At 47.0% G+C, this 17422-nt stretch overlaps 2 long non-coding RNA genes across 9 annotated transcripts in view; one reads left to right on the top strand and one right to left on the bottom strand.

The window, feature by feature from the left end:
• Positions 1–16288, top strand: part of LOC307214344 — a 46732-nt gene extending 30444 nt beyond the window's left edge. Inside the window, exon 3 of the long non-coding RNA XR_013837943.1 lies at positions 14280–16288. This is a non-coding gene — a long non-coding RNA (uncharacterized lncRNA). The remainder of the gene's footprint in view (positions 1–14279) is intronic.
• Positions 1–17422, bottom strand: part of LOC307214346 — a 331943-nt gene that overhangs the window by 194351 nt on the left and 120170 nt on the right. The gene's annotated exons all lie outside the window — the stretch shown is intronic.

Below are 17422 nucleotides of genomic sequence, written 5' to 3'. Positions count from 1 at the left end.
AACTGCACCCAGGGGGAACTGGCTCCCACAGGGCTGAGAGGAAGTCCTCCCTGATGGATTCACATTCCGCTGAGTGCCCTTTCTAAAGCTGGACTTGAGTGCTCTTTCTGGATACCCCACGGACATGACTCTCAAAAGTCCTGTGTTACCAAAGATGTCCAAGTTGCAGTGGCAGAGGGTTGCTTTGGGACTGGTGGGGCAGAAAGCCCCGCTTTAAGTGGTTGTAAGTAAAAAAAGGCAGGCAGGGCTGTGTCATATTCACCCTAATAGACCACCCAAGACTGCCCTGATGACCTGGAGATAATATTTCAGTGCGTAGGCCCTCATTACTGTTGGCCTTTGCAGTTAATTTCTGGTCTTTGACTTTTGTGTAGAAAGAGACCATTGTGGTACTCAGCTAAGTAAGCAACCAGTGAGTATCTGCTCTGTTGTTTAGCCTAGCACATGGGTAGGCAAACTAAGGCCCGGGGCCTGGATCCAGCCCAATCGACTTCTCAATCCTGCCGGCGGACGGTCCGGAAATCAGTGTGTTTTTACATGAGTAGAATGTGTCCTTTTATTTAAAATGAATCTCTGGGTTATTTGTTGGGCATAGGAATTCGTTCATTTTTCTTCTTCTTCAAAATATAGTCCAGCCCCCCATAAGATCTGAGGGACAGTGGACCGGCCCCCTGCTGAAAAAGTTTGCTGACCTCTGGCCTAGCATAAAGAGAGGCAAAAGTTGATGCTGCTACAAACATTATTTTGGATAGCAGGAGGTATTCTATAATGGATTGGGGTTTTGGGGAGTGGGATAGGCAACCAATAACCTCTTCTCCCCATTATTTTTATCCTCTTCCACTGCCAGAGGATACTTTATTTCACCTCAAATTACAGGAACCCAACTCTACCAAGAAATGTGTAGGTGTGCCTCCTTGCCTTGAAATGGCACCACTGGAGAGACGACATGTTGATCATGACATTTGTGGCCCTCCAGAAGTCCTCAGACTACAACTGCCATCAACACTGACTACTGACCATTTTGGCTGAGGCTGATGGGAGACAGTCCAGCAACAGGGTCATAAATTCCCCGTCCTTGCTCTAGGATAAACCATTCAAACATCTAGTTCTTCCAAGGGGTTCGTACTTGAAGTCTATGGCTTCATGCACACTGTACATTTAAACCACATGACTTTTTCCAAAGAATGCTGGGGACTGTAGTTTTGTTAAGGGCACACAGAACTGTAGCTCTGGAGATAAACTCTGGGGATTCTGTGGGGAAAGCTTAAAGTGTGCTTTAAATATGTGGTGGTGTATGCAGCCTGAATTTACAGGCTCAGTCACATTTGTTTCATTGTTTGGTGTGCTATTATGGCTCGTTTTAGAATCCAGAGCAAAAATAAGCTGAGGACAATGGTGTAGCCAGGAACTCCAAGGCCAGAGACAAGGATGAGTAGTGAGTGATTAGAAGGAGTCCCTTATGGGGATTTGCTTAGATATTCTTCCTCCCCTTCCCTCAAAACAATGGCAGCCCATTAAAATGTGTCATTTAAAAGAAAACTGAAGTGAACAGATACTTTTTTTAAAAGAAAAGAAGAATGAAAGAAATTAAGGCACGGGCCTGTGATCATAAAACTGCTGCGCACCATCATTGCCAAGAAAGGAAATGGTTTTAGCATTCTAGCTGTAGATATATGAGCCAAACCTTCCCAATAGTTGTGGAAGGAATATAATCACTCCGCACAGTGAGATTTACCCCAAAGGAGCCTTCCAAATCTCTTAAGTTTGGATACTCACAACTTTTCTTTTCTTTCTGACTTTTTTCTTTTTTTGTCCCAGCAGCACAAGTTACTTGCTTACTTTTCTCAGCAAAAATAGCAACTTTGTGAAGGCTATATAAGGATATAACTGTCTTAGTACTGCCACTGATATTAAAGAGAAACTGAGATCTATTACTGAAATATTTTTTTCCACCCACAAAACAAAATAGCTGATGCAATCTAATAAAATAGAAACACACCTCAAAAATGTCCAACAAAATATAGATGACTTTCTTAAAACACCGTTGAGAATTAAACCTAGAGTCAATATAATTGATGGGGGTTGTGCCATTGACTTCAGTGGGATGAAGGGTGCAGAACTCCCCCCCCCCCAGTCAATTCCTTTTAAATTACCCAAATGATGCCAGATTAACCACTATAAATTCCCTATTGGATTTTGGAGTCGAGCTGGTGGTAAATGATTTTAATAGAAATATAAAATACAAGTTGAAGCATGAAAGGCTAGCTAGATTCTACAGAGATAAAGTCTTTTGGGGGTGGGAAGGGGAAAAATATATCAAGTGACATCACATAAGAATGTAATGAAGTGTGTGTGTGTGTGTGTGTGTGTGTGTGTGTGTCTGTCTAAACAAATAACTTCACACAAACCCATGAACCCGTTGCCAGCCAACACTATTCTCAAGTTGCTGAAGCGTTTTGGAAAATGTACAACACAATTATCGCAAAGTACTAAGATCACTACTGCTAACCTCTCAACCATACAGCACAAATATTGCCAAATTGAATCCCTGTATTATGTATTTCAGCCAGCTGACTTGCAGGGAGAGTTTGGGGGGGGGGAGAAAATGGGAGTTAACTTCCTAATTTAAATGTAGTGTGTGTGTTTGTGTGTGTCCCCTTTCTTTCCAGGAATTTGGAAAAAAAAACTATTTTTATATAAAAAATGAAAATTGAAAAGACATATTTGGAAATAAGTCGCAACATAAAATTGTTTTTATACACAACCCAGATGCCCTTCCTCCTCCTCCTGTGTTGCTGCTGCTGCTACCAATGTCACCGAACAGCCGACATTTGGTGGTGTTTCACTCTCAGCTATCTGCTTTATCCTTCGGACTCAGCCCCCTTTCCCCCCTCCCTCCTTTCCTATTAGATGATGATTACCTCACTGTCCTATATGCACAATTTAAAGGGAATTACCTATTACTTCAATTATTTGTTTCTTATCAACTGATGTTACACTACAAGGATTTGCATTGAAAAGACACAAAGAAGGAGCAAGTCATGGCACATTGCCAAATAAAAGAGTAATGTTCTGGTGAATTTAGCCTAAATAATTTACTGCTATATAAAAGTGGAAAAGTGGAAGGTGAACCCTTTGACCAATAAATCTCTTCTGCATGTGAAGCCCTTATCTTGTCCCCTCCAATATATTCCACACTAGGAAGCCATCATCACTGGCTCTGGTTTGTTATTTGTAAACCTTGATCTTCTGCACTCGGTGTCCTAAATATGGATAATTAGCATCAGTTTATCACGCCTCTGCATATTTTCTCTTCTCTCCAAACATGCATGCTTCCATTGGCTGCCATTCTGTCACAGAAGATTATGGAGACAGATTGCAGAGAATGAATGTGCTAAACGAGATTAGGAAGGAATAGAAATAGCAACTTGGCCAATAAATTCCTCGTGAGAGCCTTATCATACAATTACACGTTGACTTGTTTCACACTCTCCCAGCCTCTTAATCCAACGCCCCCACCAAGAATAAAATTTCACTAATTTCTGAATTACTGCATATCCTCATGACTTGTCACTGAGAATGGTTGGAAGAAGCAACACGGTCGAAAATAGAACATCCAACTTCCAAAAAGAGGTGGCGGGGGGAGGGGCGGGCGGGCGGGCGGGGGGAGGGGCAGGATGGAAACTTTATTTGCCAGAAAGGCGTCGGGGATGGAAGAGTTTCTGGGAACCATGTAGAGAACAGAAGGTTTTGTGCACCTATCGTTTCAAGTGGCAATAATTCGCAATTTGGCCTTGCTTGGTTATTTGTGTCTTTAACATAAAAGCTCATCTTTTTTATTTTATTTTATTTTTACTTCCAAACTTCCAAACTTCAATACGCTCTTTACATTCGCCGCCATTGGATTCCGATGTCCAAGTCCTGAGCATGTCTGCTCAGAAGTAAACCCCAATGAGTTCAACGAGGCTCACTCCCAAGGAAGTGGGAATATCTTTTTTTTCTTCTTCCCCTGGGGATAAGGCACGTTGAACGGAGTGGTCCTCACTCCCAAGTAAACAGCATTGTTGTGTAAATGCGGGAGGGGGAGCAGAAAACTCATTAACATGTCATCAAAATTAAGCATTTCTAAGCCCCATTGATTTTAGTGGGAGCGATTTGAGCACGTGTTTAATTAACGCTTTCACCGAAATCATTAGGACTCGTGCAGTCTACTCAGGTTTACTCAGAAGCAAGTTCTATCTAGTTTTTGTTGTTTGTTTGTTTGTTTTATTAAATATTTTTCTTGTTTTACAAAAGTATGTGTAATGTCTCAGCAAGTTCTATCTAGTTCTCCGGGTCTTACTTCCGAGGAAGTGTGTGTAGGATTCCAGCCACAAGGGATAACCATGGGAGGGGGCGGGGAGTCCCTAGATTCTTCTCTCTAGTAGTCGATGGTCCTCAACGGCGTGGAAGGAGATCCAATCGCAGGGCTGTCTTCCAAGTAACTTTCCTGAAGTGCAGGGTGCCAATTTGGGGGCTGTGGATCGGGACGACCCGGGAACTTGGCCACCAGAGCCAATGCTGGCGTTCACCTTCGTTGCATAACAAAGGAAAGTTTTCGCAGGTCTTACCGCGGTTGCTTCTGCGTGGTTTTGACTGGGCTCGTTGAAATGAATGCAGTTTGAGAACAAATGCCCACCAAACAACTCCGTTTAGCAGAGCAGCTAGTTAGCGTTTGATTTTAAATTGCTGGAGGTTTTTTTGTTTTTTGAAAAAAAGGGAGAGATAAATTCTGAAGGTCGTGTGTCAGAAAAGTTGATTTTCTATAGAATAATAGCAAATCAAGAAAGGTTTCGGAGAACGTGGTGGTTACAGGTTCAATTCCCATAAGGACCATCTGCATATTCCTGCATTAGATGAGCCTCGGAGTTCCTCCCAACTTTATTATTCTATGATTCTAAGAGATAGGGGAAAAGGGCTCTCAGCTGTAAGGCCAAGGCTGCTACCCCCAAGTGCCCTTAATTTAGGAAGCAACTCCATGGAAATCAGTGGAACTGAATTCCAATGAATTGTGTGTAGACAAACTCCAAGGTGTTTAGCAACCGCCGAAACGCCTTGCATTGAGGTTTGAAACTCTTAGGCGCACTGCAGCTCCTGAACGAGAAAGTAGAAGCAATTCAAAGCAAGGTAAAAAAAAAAGCAGGTGAAGAAGACCCAAGTAATCTCAGGCATTTGGTACTCAAAAAGGAAGAAGGAAAAATAAGATAAAAGTGAGTGGTTGAGGGAGCCCTGCACTTTTGCAGCTTACAGCACTGGCAAAGTTAATCCAAAGCCCTTGAATTCCAGACTCCCAGCCCACTGACTTGCAGGGAACAGAAATATATATGGAGCTGAAGCTCTGTGCAGGTGTTGTGTGGAAGAGGCATTGGGCGAGATCCAAAGAAACGCGCTCCTCCTACGGAGCTCGCGCATGCCCTCCAGGCTACCAAATGGAAGAGTTTCCCAGAACTGTCTGCTAGGTGGCACCGAGAGCAGCTGTTCGAAGAAAATACCTTCCCCCAAGGCCCCAGACACGCCTAAAGCAGCTCTTTGGGATCCCGACCTTTGATACCAATGGCAGCCTGCTGCCCATAAAGTCTGTAGTCATGTGCACATCGACTTGGGAGTCGGTCCTATTGAACTAAGTGAGATTTACTAACTGTGCATATGCAGAAGTAATTCCTATTAAATTCAACGAGGCTTACTCCCAGGTAAGTGGGGTTAAGACTGCAGCCATACTTCTGAGTGAGTGAATGCATGCATAGGATTGGTCTGAAAGCAGGTTTCACCTGCAGTACTGTCCTCACTTATCTGAGGCTAAGCCCCTTAAGTCTCACTTCTAAGTAGAACTGAATGCATCGGAGCCCACTGTTAGCTAAACGCACGTTGTCTTACGTGGATTGTGAATCTAGCTCTCAAAAGATTTTGAATATCGAGTCCTCCCCGCCACCGCCTGAATCGCTTATAGTAAGCTGACTTTTCAAATGGTTTCCCTCGTTTACAGCGGTTGGCTATCTGAGGACCTCATTGTGGCTTAAAATGTAGAGGCAAATATTCTGGTAGCATCTGGAGGTTCATAGGAAAACATCCAGATATCGCTAGACAAATGTAGAATTAAATGGGTTAGGAAGCCAGGCCTCCATCCCTAGCAATCTGTGGAATGGGTTAGCAGCTGATATGCGCCAGGAGTAAAAGAATTCTAAACAGGACCCCTTCACATTCCCCTTCAAAAAATGTTGACGTCCCAAAGGATGGATGCTTTCTGTGTGATCCTCTGCAGGAATTCCCAGGAGGCCCGACAATCCTTCACCAAGCAATTTAAAAACCCGTTCCTTAAGGAAGGAACACCATCATGCAGAGTTCCAACAAAAAAACACACACAAAAAAACACCCCCTAAAACCATCCTTAGCAAGAGCGTCTTGGACGATGGACACTTTTTCTCATTATATCCACAAGCAACAGGGCTCTAAACAAAACAGTCCCTTGGACTGCCAGCCCCACTTTCCCACTGAGTTTAATGGCGTGCGAATCGCCTTATCTTCTCACAAAACGCTGTCCTATCTAAAATACAATCTGCAATCCTTTTTGTCCAACTTTTGACTATATTCGGATGCCTCTTTATGGTTTTTTGTTGCTATTTTTGAAACCCCTCCCCCTTTATTTCCCCGAACAGCCGTTCCCAAATGCTTTGCTCTTGGAGCAGCCCTATAGATTCTAATGGGACTACTCTCAAGTAAAGAGATATGGGAACAACTACAGGAGAGAGATATGGAAACCCTGTATTTTTTCCAAGTTTCTTCATAACCACTTCTTTCTGGCTACCTTCCCGCCTTGAAGGACAACAAAACCTGCCCCAGCTAAAAAAACAACAACACCCAGCGTCTTTTAGAGGCGACCAAAAAACGCAGAGCCTCGGCCGCTAGCTAGCTAATCTATCCATCCACCCACCCAGCCTCCAGAGTTTTGCCATTAATCTGGGAACAAACTGCTAACCTCGGTGGCTGGTATTTTCGCTTTTCTTTTCTCACTTTTCTTAGTGTGGGGAAAGCAGCAAAGCCTGTGTGGACTGATTGTGAGGGGCTCTGCTGGAATTTGGCAGCGCCAAGGCTTGGAGAGCAGCCCCATGCTGACTCCCATTCAGCGGGCCAGTTCTCCGCGAGCTTTGCAAGTTTCACTCAGCCGTGCACTCAATGGCTTCACAAAGCTGATTACAAGCTTCAGCGCATTCCTGAAGGAGCCAGAAGCGACGCAGGTGCAAACGAGCCGAGGGAGCCCCTGATCCCGGGCGCGGAATGGGGCAAGCTGGGAAAGGCTGGGACCACACAAATCCAAGGCTCACCAGGCAGCTTCCAGCCTGCCTTGGGAACTGGGGGGGTCGTCAGCCGCTCCTTTCAACCGGGACCCGGGAAGCGCAGGAGCCGCACGTAGCAGCACTGGGACAGCTCCCAGTCAGGCGAGCCGGGGAGAGCCGGCGGGGCGCGCTGTGTATGTGTGCGTGCAGGCCAGGGGGCAGCCCTACGGCACCTGAGCATCCCCGCTACACATACACACACACACACCCCTTTACCTACTTCAGCCCAGAAGCATCGCCTGCTCTGAGGCTGTCTGGCAATCTGGCGTCCCGACCCTAACTAAACTCACAAAGACACGTTGCAGCCCTAATAGAGGCAGCCAACCTACAGAGAGCTTTTCATAGAAGTTGTCGAGTCGGAAGGGGTCCCGGGGGTCATCTAGTCCAACCCCCTGCCACGCAGGAATATTTCGCCCAACGCGGGGCTCGAACCTACTACCCTGAGATTAAGAGACTGAGCTGAAAGTGGAAGGCAAGGCTCCAGCTCACGCAACGCGCCGCCGAGACACTTTTCTTCGACATATATACTGTATGTCAGTCAATATTACTATTTTTCTGGGAGTGCATCTTGCTGGACCGTAATGACATCCTTTCTTTTGCCTTGGCAGGCTTCTATTTTATGTTAGGAAGGGACGGAGGAGCGGGAGAGGTGTGCCCTCGCGCGCCTAGCCTCTGCAGCCCCTGCCCGCCTCCCTCTCCCTCGAAGTCACACGAGCCGCTCCAGAATTCCTCACCTCCGCGGGGGGAATAAAGGCCGGGGGATTGTTGGCTGCCACAATGAGAGCCGCTCCCCCGCAGGGCTCGCCCTCCCCTCCCTTTTCCGTGGGGGTGGACTGGACAGGAGCCCTGCAGTCCCGGGGTGGAGGTCGGGGTGGGGGTGTTCCTCCTAGTTCTGCTTGCTGAACAAAACGAAAGTCGGGAGGGGGAGGGAGTCCTTTCCCTCCCTTAACGCTCTCCCCCCCCCCACCGCTCCCCCACTTTTCCTTCCTTCTCTCTCTCTCTCTCCCAGGAGCAGAGCTGGATAATTAATTACCGCCCCCCCTCCAGTTAATGGGAGGGGGGAACGCTGTGTGTGTGTTGGGGGGCAGAGAGAGAGAACTAGACTTGGAATTGTATAAAAAGCTCTCCAGCGGGGACCACAGCAGCCTCTTTCATGCTCTCCAAATAGTTCCACGGCTGTGCAGGAAAAGACCCCCCTCTCTTACTCCTATAACCCCCTCCCCACCTCCATTCAGGAGCCCTTTAAGTTCCCGGCTGCCCCACGACCAGCCTTCTCCTTCCTTTGGGTTCCCACTTGGCTGCCAAGGCGCGTTTCTCAGCTGCGCCTCTTTTCCGCGGCGGCGCATTTCGCCCGGGCAGGCAGCGCGTCTTCCCTCCCTCGCTTCCTCCCTTGAAACTCTCCAACTTCCCCCAGCTCAGTATCCCTGCCTCGTCTCTCTTTGGCCTGCCACCAACTTCCCCGTTTGGGGGTGTGTGTGTGTGTGTGTGTGTGTGAGAGAGAGAGAGAGAGAGAGAGAGAGAGAGAGAGACGGACGAGTTCTCTCCCTCTCTCTCTCTCTCTCTCTCACACACACACCCCGCGAGCGGTTGCCTTGGCAGAAAAGGTGCAGCTTTCTGATGTTCTTTTGTCTGATAACTAATTCAAGTTAATGCGATCTTTATGTAAAGCTAACAGCGGATAATTGTCTATTTTCTCGCCAACAATCTCCATCACAATCACTTATCTGGAAACCTGCGGTTTTATTAATCGCTCTATATTCCCCGAGATAAGCGCCTCTCGAAGGATCAGTAAACACGCGAGGGGGGGAATTAAACAAACTCCAGAGCCACTTCGGCTCCCATCGCATCTTTCACCCCCGGCGGGCACCGGGAGGAGGGGAAACGGGGGGCCGGGCCCCGGTGCCTCACGCCACACTTTCGCCGGGGGACCACGACGGGTCCTTCCTGGGAAGCCCCGGAGACCCGATCCTGCGGGGCTTCCTTCCGTGGAAACAGGGGAAGGATCTCTGCCTTAGGGCTGCGGGGTAAACCAGCTTGAAATCCGCTCCCCGCCGCCACCAACAGAAAAAGCAGCAGTTGTGGACCGAGGGAGCGCCTGTGTTTCCTTCTGGGTGTGAGCTCGTCCCTCACCCTTGAATTTAAGAAGCTATTAAGTGCATTCCACCGTGTGTGTGTGCGAGAGAGGGGAGGGGGATCCAAGTTTCAGATGGGCAAAGAAAGTTACATGGATTTTAACTGCGGGCCCACAATGTGGTGCAATCTAAACACTGGGCTTTAAGCAGAATTAACACATATTCGGAAGCAAGTGCTTCCTTCCGTGTGAACGCGGGGCTGAGTCCTTTGGAAGTTACTGGAACGAAGGCAGCAGCAGCTGCTGAAACTAATTGTGGATCCGGCTCCTCTTACCCAGACAGACTTTTCTACCACCAACCCACCCAGTTAAGTCTCAACGTGGCAACCCCAGTTCTCATTCACAAGCCCATGAGACTCACCTAAACAGGTGCAGCCCCAGGGAGTGAACGTGCTCAGTAACAGGACTCATTGCACGCCCACTCATTGAGTTAAATGGGACCTTTCCAGACAAGTGGGCACAGGATCATAAGCGAACAGCGATACGTGTCTTACTCCGAAGTAAGTTTCACCAAGTTCATTGATTCCCAGGTAGGTGCGCACAGGAGTACGATCCTGAGCACACCTAACCTTGAAGGGAAACCTGCTAAAAGGAATGTGCATAGAACTGGGCTGCATCCAGCTACTTCCTTGGGCAAAAGGCCCACTGAAATAAGTCTCCCTGCTGAGTAAAAACAGCTGTCCTGCTAAAGAGAGAGGAAATCGATGGGATGGATGCGGTTTAAGTGGCAGCTGTGGATCCGTGGCTGGTGCCCGGGCACAAGCGAGTCGCGCGCCTCTGTTGTCTTTCCCCATTATTAGCAGATGATGGGGAATATTTGCACTGAAACGAGACTGGAGTCCCAGAGGGCGGCGGGGGGGGGGGGTTGAGTCGAAGCGAGTGCTGCCATGGGAATCTCCTCCCTTGCTCAGCTCAGCTTCTTTTCGGTTTAAGGAAGAAATTATGGCAAATTGTGCTGCAGATCCCTCGAGGGAAAACATTCCGGTATTGCAAAGATTTTTTTTTTTTAAGGTCTTTCTACCAAGAAGTCAAAACAAGAGTGTCAAACGAAAACCCATTTCAGGGGGCCTGTGTCGGCTGGGCGGGTGCATGTTGTTTACGTGTGTGTGTGCCTGCAAGCTAGTTTGAGAGGGTATAAAGTTTCCAGGGTTGTTGTTTTTGTGTGTGGGAGGGGTGGGAAAGAGGAGATGGAGCCCGACGCGATTTGCTCTCCTTCCTCCATTCCTCCTTCCGCAGCAGCTCAGAGCTTTCCATCATGAGCATCTGCCTGGAAATGAATGGCGGGTAGGAACAGAGGAAGCTGCCATGCCCTGAGCCCTTCCATCTAGCCCAATATTGCTTGCACAGGCTGGTAGCGGTTCTGTAGGATTTTTCGACGGGGCACATTTTCCCTGCCCTACTTGGAGGTCGTGCTGGGGACTGAACTGGGACCTCCTTCTACACTCAAAGCAGACGCTCTTCCACTGAGCTATGGCCCTTCCCCAGTTGTGTTTTGTCTGAGATATCAGGAGTTGTGTTTTGTCTGAGATATCAGGAGTAGCTACCGGTATTTTCGATCTACAGAAGAGGGCACAGCTGCAAATAAGCAGACGATTGCGCGGAAGGAGGAAGATTATAAAACGCGTGTCTCTGCTCAGCTACCTTCCACGGGCTTGATTAGACTGTAATAAAGGAGCTTAACGAGAGCCTCCTATGCAGGGCCAGTTGGGCATAGGATTTTAGCCTTAGGCTGCGATCCTAACACAAACCCGAAGCCTCGTTATACTTGGCCCCGAGTCCCGATTCCTCTCGATTTCGATGGAATTTCCCAGACAGTTTAGGATCGCAGCTGCTTCGGCTCCAGCCCTGCTGCACCCTTGGCCAGAAGTGAGCACCACATTGAACTCGACGGGGCTTCCTTCCGAGTAAATATGAACCGGCTCGTGGGGCCTCAGCTCCTCAACTCCCTCACAAAGTCCTCCTGCAAGTTCCCTGCAGGTAAAGTGCCTTGCGGGGGGTGGGGGGCTGCCATCTTCCCCTGCGACTCTGATCCATCTTTCACTTGTAAATAGGAAACCTTCCCATGCAAAACCGATCCTGGGGTGTTGCTTCCTGGCGGGCTGCAGTTCTGGAGGGCGCACCTTCCGTTTCCCTTTCGCCCTTCACTCAGCCCAGTTAGGGTTGACATTATGTCCTCTTTTTCCAAGACACGTTCTCTTTTTCATGGGTATGTAAAATAAGAGTCTCCATAGTTAAAAGTAGACGTCGGGAAATATGTCCCTCTCTTTTTGCTCTTCAAAATAGGGCAACCCTACCAGAAAGCCGCTCCTTCGCGGAAGCAGCCTTTTTAGATGGTCTCCTGTCCTGCCTTGCAGGCATGTTGTACGTTTTGCCAAGAAGACCCTGTGTGTGAAGTGCTTTGAATGTCACTGTGCTTTGAACGTCACTTTGAAGCGCTGCCCTGCTATGAACTACGGTGAGGGTTGAGGGGCGGCTCGATTTTTGGCCAGAGTAGCGGGAGTGGGGTGGGAAAATGTGGATTTGGGGTGAGTTCTCATTGTGGAAGACAGGAGAGGACTTCTCTCTCCCTCTCTCTCTCTCTCTTAAACCCCTCCATCTGATTCTCCACTCCTCCTTCTTCTCCCCCCGCCTGGTGTTCCCAGGGGCTTCTGGCTTCGGCTTGCGGCCCGGGCGAGCCATCCCACTTCATCTCTCACCTGAATCTTGTCATCTCTGCCATCTCGCAGTGATCTGGGAACAATGCCGGGTCCCTTGGACAGCCCGAGCTGGTCAATCAGGCAGAACAGACTATGCAAATGGAATGGAAAGGCGAAGCGGGCGAGAACAGTGGCGCCCATTGTCTTGCGCATTTCAAAGCCAAGCCCAGCTGCAGCGCCGTTGCTGCCTCGGACCCGGCGGTTGCTACACGAATGTCAGCCCTGCGAAACATCAGGTCGGGGGAGAAGCGCCTGCGTGCGCAGGCAGGCACCCCCACCCCACCCCAGCCCGCCCGGAGGAGATGAAGCAGCAGCAGCAGCAGCAGCAGCAGCAGCAGCAGCAGCAGCAGCAGCAGCAGCAGCCCCCTTGGCAATGAATCATTGAATCAGAGAACTGTAGAGTTCGGCAGTCATCTGGTCCAACTCTTGCAATGCAAGACTCTGTTTGCCCGACGTGGGGTTCGAACCCACGACTCTGAGATTAAGAGTTTCACGCTATCTTGTTGTTGGAGGAGGAGAAGCAACAGCTTGCAACTTTCTACTCTTTCAATCCCAGAGATATTTTTGAGAGGCTGTGTGTGAAGAATACCCCCTAGATCTCTAGATCTGTTTCCCCACCACTTCCTTACTAATAATATATCAACCTCAGGCCTTATGCAACAGGGCAGGGCCATTGCACTCCTCCTCTGCTGGGCTGCTCTGAGAAACAGGATGCTAGCTAGACCTGAAGGGCCTTTGGCCAGTTTAGTCCTTATGAGCTCCCCATGCCTTCTTAGAAGTGGAAGTTAAACAGATTGGATCAAGTAGAAACATCTCAGTGGAAGTTAAACAGCATAAGGCAGAAGGCATAGTTTGGAGCCCAAAGAACTTAGTAATAAAACCAGAGCAATGCGATTTATCTGACTGGTGAATGGAGCTGTAAGCCAAGAGCATAAAGGCCCTACTACTTGGCAGAATCAAACGAAAGTTGGTCTTGTTAAATTTCAGCACCAGGGAAATGGGGAAAGCTTTGGTTTGGGGGGGGGTCCTGTTCATTTGCTTTAAAAATAATTTTGATTTAAAAAAATTCTTAGTTTACAAAAGTACATGCATTGTCTCTTTTTTCAGGTTGTGATTTCTGCAGATCAAGCACATCTGTTGTGAGACATTAGTGTTATTTGCAGTACAAGGTTGGGAAGAAAAAGAGGGGGGAGGGAGTGTATGTGTGGGGGTTTAGCATCAGTGTCACTTGGGTAGGTTCTCTTTCTATTCGCTTGTTATATTTCCTTGGTAGTTAGAGAGCTTGGGGTAGCTTAGGGTGCAGTTAGTTGTCTTTGGTTGGCTGCAGTGAGATTTGTTCATTAATGGGGGGGAGGGGTTGTTGGGTCAAGTTAGCCTAATTGATTTGTAGGCTGTCGGTGGATTCTTGTAGTTGTCTTTTGGGGCTGTGTATGTGATAACCTCCTGCCAACCTAGCAGTTCGAAAGCACGTCAAAGAGCAAGTAGATAAATAGGTACCACTCCGGTGGGAAGGTAAACGGCGTTTCCGTGCGCTGCTTTGGTTCGCCAGAAGTGGTTTAGTCATGCTGGCCACATGACCCGGAAGCTGTACGCCGGCTGCCTCGGCCCATAGTGCGAGATGAGTGCCGCAACCCCAGAGTCGGCCACGACTGGACCTAACAGTCAGGGCTCCCTTTACCTTTACCTATATGATAAAGGGGAACCATACCAGGGTGAAGGCATCTTCTATTTGTCCCCGTGTCAGTTTCAGTTTATTGGTTAGTTTTTCTAATAAGGCTGTTTCCCATGCAATTTGATACCATTGGTCCATGTTTACTCCTGACAGGTCTCTCCAGTGTCTGGCTATGATGCTTCTGGCTGCTGAGAGTAGGTGGGTTATGAGTTCTTTATAGTGTGAGTTGACATTATTATCTTGGAAGATGTTCAGTAGGGCCAGTTCTGGGGCGACTTCTAGTATCTGTTTAGTTATTTTGCATATTTCTTGCATGACTGCTGTCCAGTAGGGTTGGATTTGGGGGCATTTAAGCCTCGAGGGTCATCCACACTTGTGTTTACATATCCTTTATTTTCTTCTTCTTTTAGGTGGCTCTGGTGATTCGCCTCCAAGTGGTGGCTAAGCTCTGTGGACAGAAGTGTTTCCTTTTTCCTAGCCCATCTCTTGTTATCAGATGGACATGTTGGTGAGCTGCAGATGTTTGAAGGCTGGAAACTCAGTTAGATGATGGGCTGATCCAAAAAGGCCAACCAGCTTGCTGGTCCCTGGACAGTTTGCTGCAAACTTCTTCTGGATAAGCCAATCCTCAGCAAATATTTGGTCTTGCTTGTATCTCCTCTCCTCATTCTTTACTGGAGGTCCTTCTGGATAAAGTCCTTCCCCCACCCCACCCAATAAGAAAGGAGATGCTCTCCTTAATATGCCACAAATTACAAGGTGAGGCTAATGCTAATCATGTTGCATTAAGGAAATCCTATTAAAATTAATTCATCTGGCAAAATTAAATTTCCTGATTTTCAATATGTGGCTGATCTGTTCCTTAAAGAGAGAGAGAGATAAAATCAGCAAAAAAAACTAGCAGGCCCCATACAATGTAAATGAGCCTGCATTTGATATTCAGCTGGCCAGGAAGCGCCCGGGAAGTGGGGGTGGGGGTGGGGGTGGGTGGGGCTTCTTTTCTAAAACCAGAGAAGCATCAGATCAAGCCTGCTGAGAAGTCATGTAGTGGGGCTTGGAAACTGCAGCCCCTAACCCCAGGTCCCTGTGCCATGGTAAAGGAAAATGCAAGCGACATGTCAGTAGGAGGAAAGTGTGGTGTAGTGGTTAGAGTGCTGGACTCAGGAAACCAAGACTCAAATCCCTTTTCAACCATAAAGCTGCATGGGTAGCCTTGGGCCACTCATAGTCTCTTAGCCTAACTCGGCAGGGTTGTTGTGAAGATTAAAATGGCAGGCGAGGAGAATTGTGTGCGTCACTTTGAGTTACTTAGAAGAAAGGTTGGATACTAAAGCAATAAATAAACAAGACACACACCCAGAGACAAATTTCTGTGCTCAGATACTTTCAAGGTGACATTGTGAAAAAGTGGTGCATCTTAAGAACAGTTGTGATTATCTTCTGTCTAATTTCTTAATAAAACCATGTTGGGTTGTATCCAATGTTAGACTCAGAGGAGACTATTGAAACTGATGAACATGGCTAAATTAGGTCCGTTTATTTCAGTGGGTCTACTCTGAGTAAAACTAAGTTGGGCACAGTGCCATAGCATTCAGCATAGGCAATGTAGGTAAAAGCTTACTTTTGTGTTGCTTGTCAGACCAAAGTCCCCACAAAGCATCAGACAAGCAATTAAACTACAGAATTAAATAAAACACCAAAATACAATAAATTATAGCAAAAACAATGATAAATAGCCATTGCACCCAAATACAGAAAATATGTGGCATGAGGTGGCTGGAATAACAAAACCAGTCATTATGGAAGTCCTGATTGAAATGGATGGTCTTCACCATTCATTCTAAGTACGAAAGCTACCAAACACATATCCACATTACAGAGAGATAGTTTCAGAGCTTGGACATCGCTGTGGAAAAGGTTGTGTCCTATAAATAGCTTGAGTCAAGCTTCAAGGAACACCGGAGTGAACACAGAAATGTGTTGAGCAAGTCACTATAGATGTTTCCTGATATTAATCAGGAGGGAGCTCCACAAAGCCAGGGTTCCACCACTGAATGCCCTGCTCCTAACAATCATAGTCACTAGCCTGACTTCAGATAAAAGAGGAATGCAAACAAAGCTGCTGCCTGCAGCTCCAAGATCTTAGGCAGTATGAAGCGCCCTTTTCATATGAAAGCAAGCAGTGCTTCAGATATCACGGTCTCAAGTCATCTAGGGCTAAAAAGCCAAGAACTTGTAATTCAACATTCAGATGAGCTACCTCTTCTTTTTCTTTTGATAGCAACAGAAGAAGTGACACGGCTGAAATGTGAATTGCTCTTCTCTAAATTTTCCTGAAGAGGGACCAGCAGTGTCCAAAATGCATTCAATCAATAATTTTTTTCTTGTCTACCCATTCCTTTATAAAGTTTCCAGTTCCAGTTGCTTTTAAAATGTCAGTAGCATCCACAGCTATGCCTAGATAACCAATGGATAAAGATAACCTAATAGTTATCCTCACTGGTAGAACAATGTGCACACAAGCTAAATCATCCCTGTCTAGCATTCTGCTTCCACAGACGGCTTCTTTTACAGTGAAGTTACATGAGTGTCCATACAGCTCAGCCTGCTGTTTTACTTTCCAGTTCCCTTCAGTTATGGACAGAGGTTGACCACTACACCACACCTTCTCTGGAGTTTTGACTGCCTCCCATTCTCGTGGACACACTAAGTTCTCTAAGTTTCCTTCCCTGCACACAGCTCTCACTTTCAATAAGTCGTAAATTAAGACTGAAAAGCAAACTCACAAAGTTATGAGAGTCATGCCACATTAACTCCCTCAGATAATGTGGAAGCTTTTCAAACCAGGGTGTTAGAAAAGAACTTCCTAATTTTTATGACTGGGATGGCACACATATTGTTTTAAGCTTGGGAGGCCTTCTTCATGCACCCACCAGTGTTATCTAGAAAGGTCATTGCGTGGATCTTCTTCTGCCCAACTCATACGTAACTTCTCCCACAACTTCTCATACAAATCTCCTTTTCCCATTTAATGTCTAACCAGAGCTAACTAGACACATGATGACCCCATCTCTCCCTGTCAGTGATTCCTGTGAATCTCTCTGTTTAGTTTTAAGATGTTAAATCACCTTCCTGGTATTGTTTCCTATAATGTCGTATGTAAAATGTTGATATTATGATAATTTTTAATGGTTCTTCATATTGTTTCTGAATTGTTATATTTATTCTTGCTCATTTGGTATGCTGTGAGATATGAGTCTGGGCACAGTTTTGTGGGAAAATAGCATGCAAATAAACTAATGATGAAATCCTGATCTCTCCTTTTGAACTCGTGCCTATAGGGCTCATACCAGCAAGAAATGCAAAACTATTTGACCATACACATACCTTATTGGTGTCCCACTGTAACTTGCTGCCTGTCCCAGTAACAAGTGCAATAAATGATCTTTCCTGCTGCATTTTCACCCCCAGACCATCTGGCAGTAGCGCAAGAACATAGCAAAAGGTTATGCTGAGAAAACTGCACTGATGCTTTTAAAGAACTAGTCCTACT

The sequence above is a fragment of the Podarcis cretensis genome (assembly GCF_951804945.1).
Source record: "Podarcis cretensis genome assembly, chromosome: 4".
In the NCBI taxonomy this organism is placed as follows: domain Eukaryota; kingdom Metazoa; phylum Chordata; class Lepidosauria; order Squamata; family Lacertidae; genus Podarcis; species Podarcis cretensis.
The sequence above is the reverse complement of the archived record's forward strand: the minus strand, read 5'-3'. Positions and strand labels throughout refer to the sequence as shown.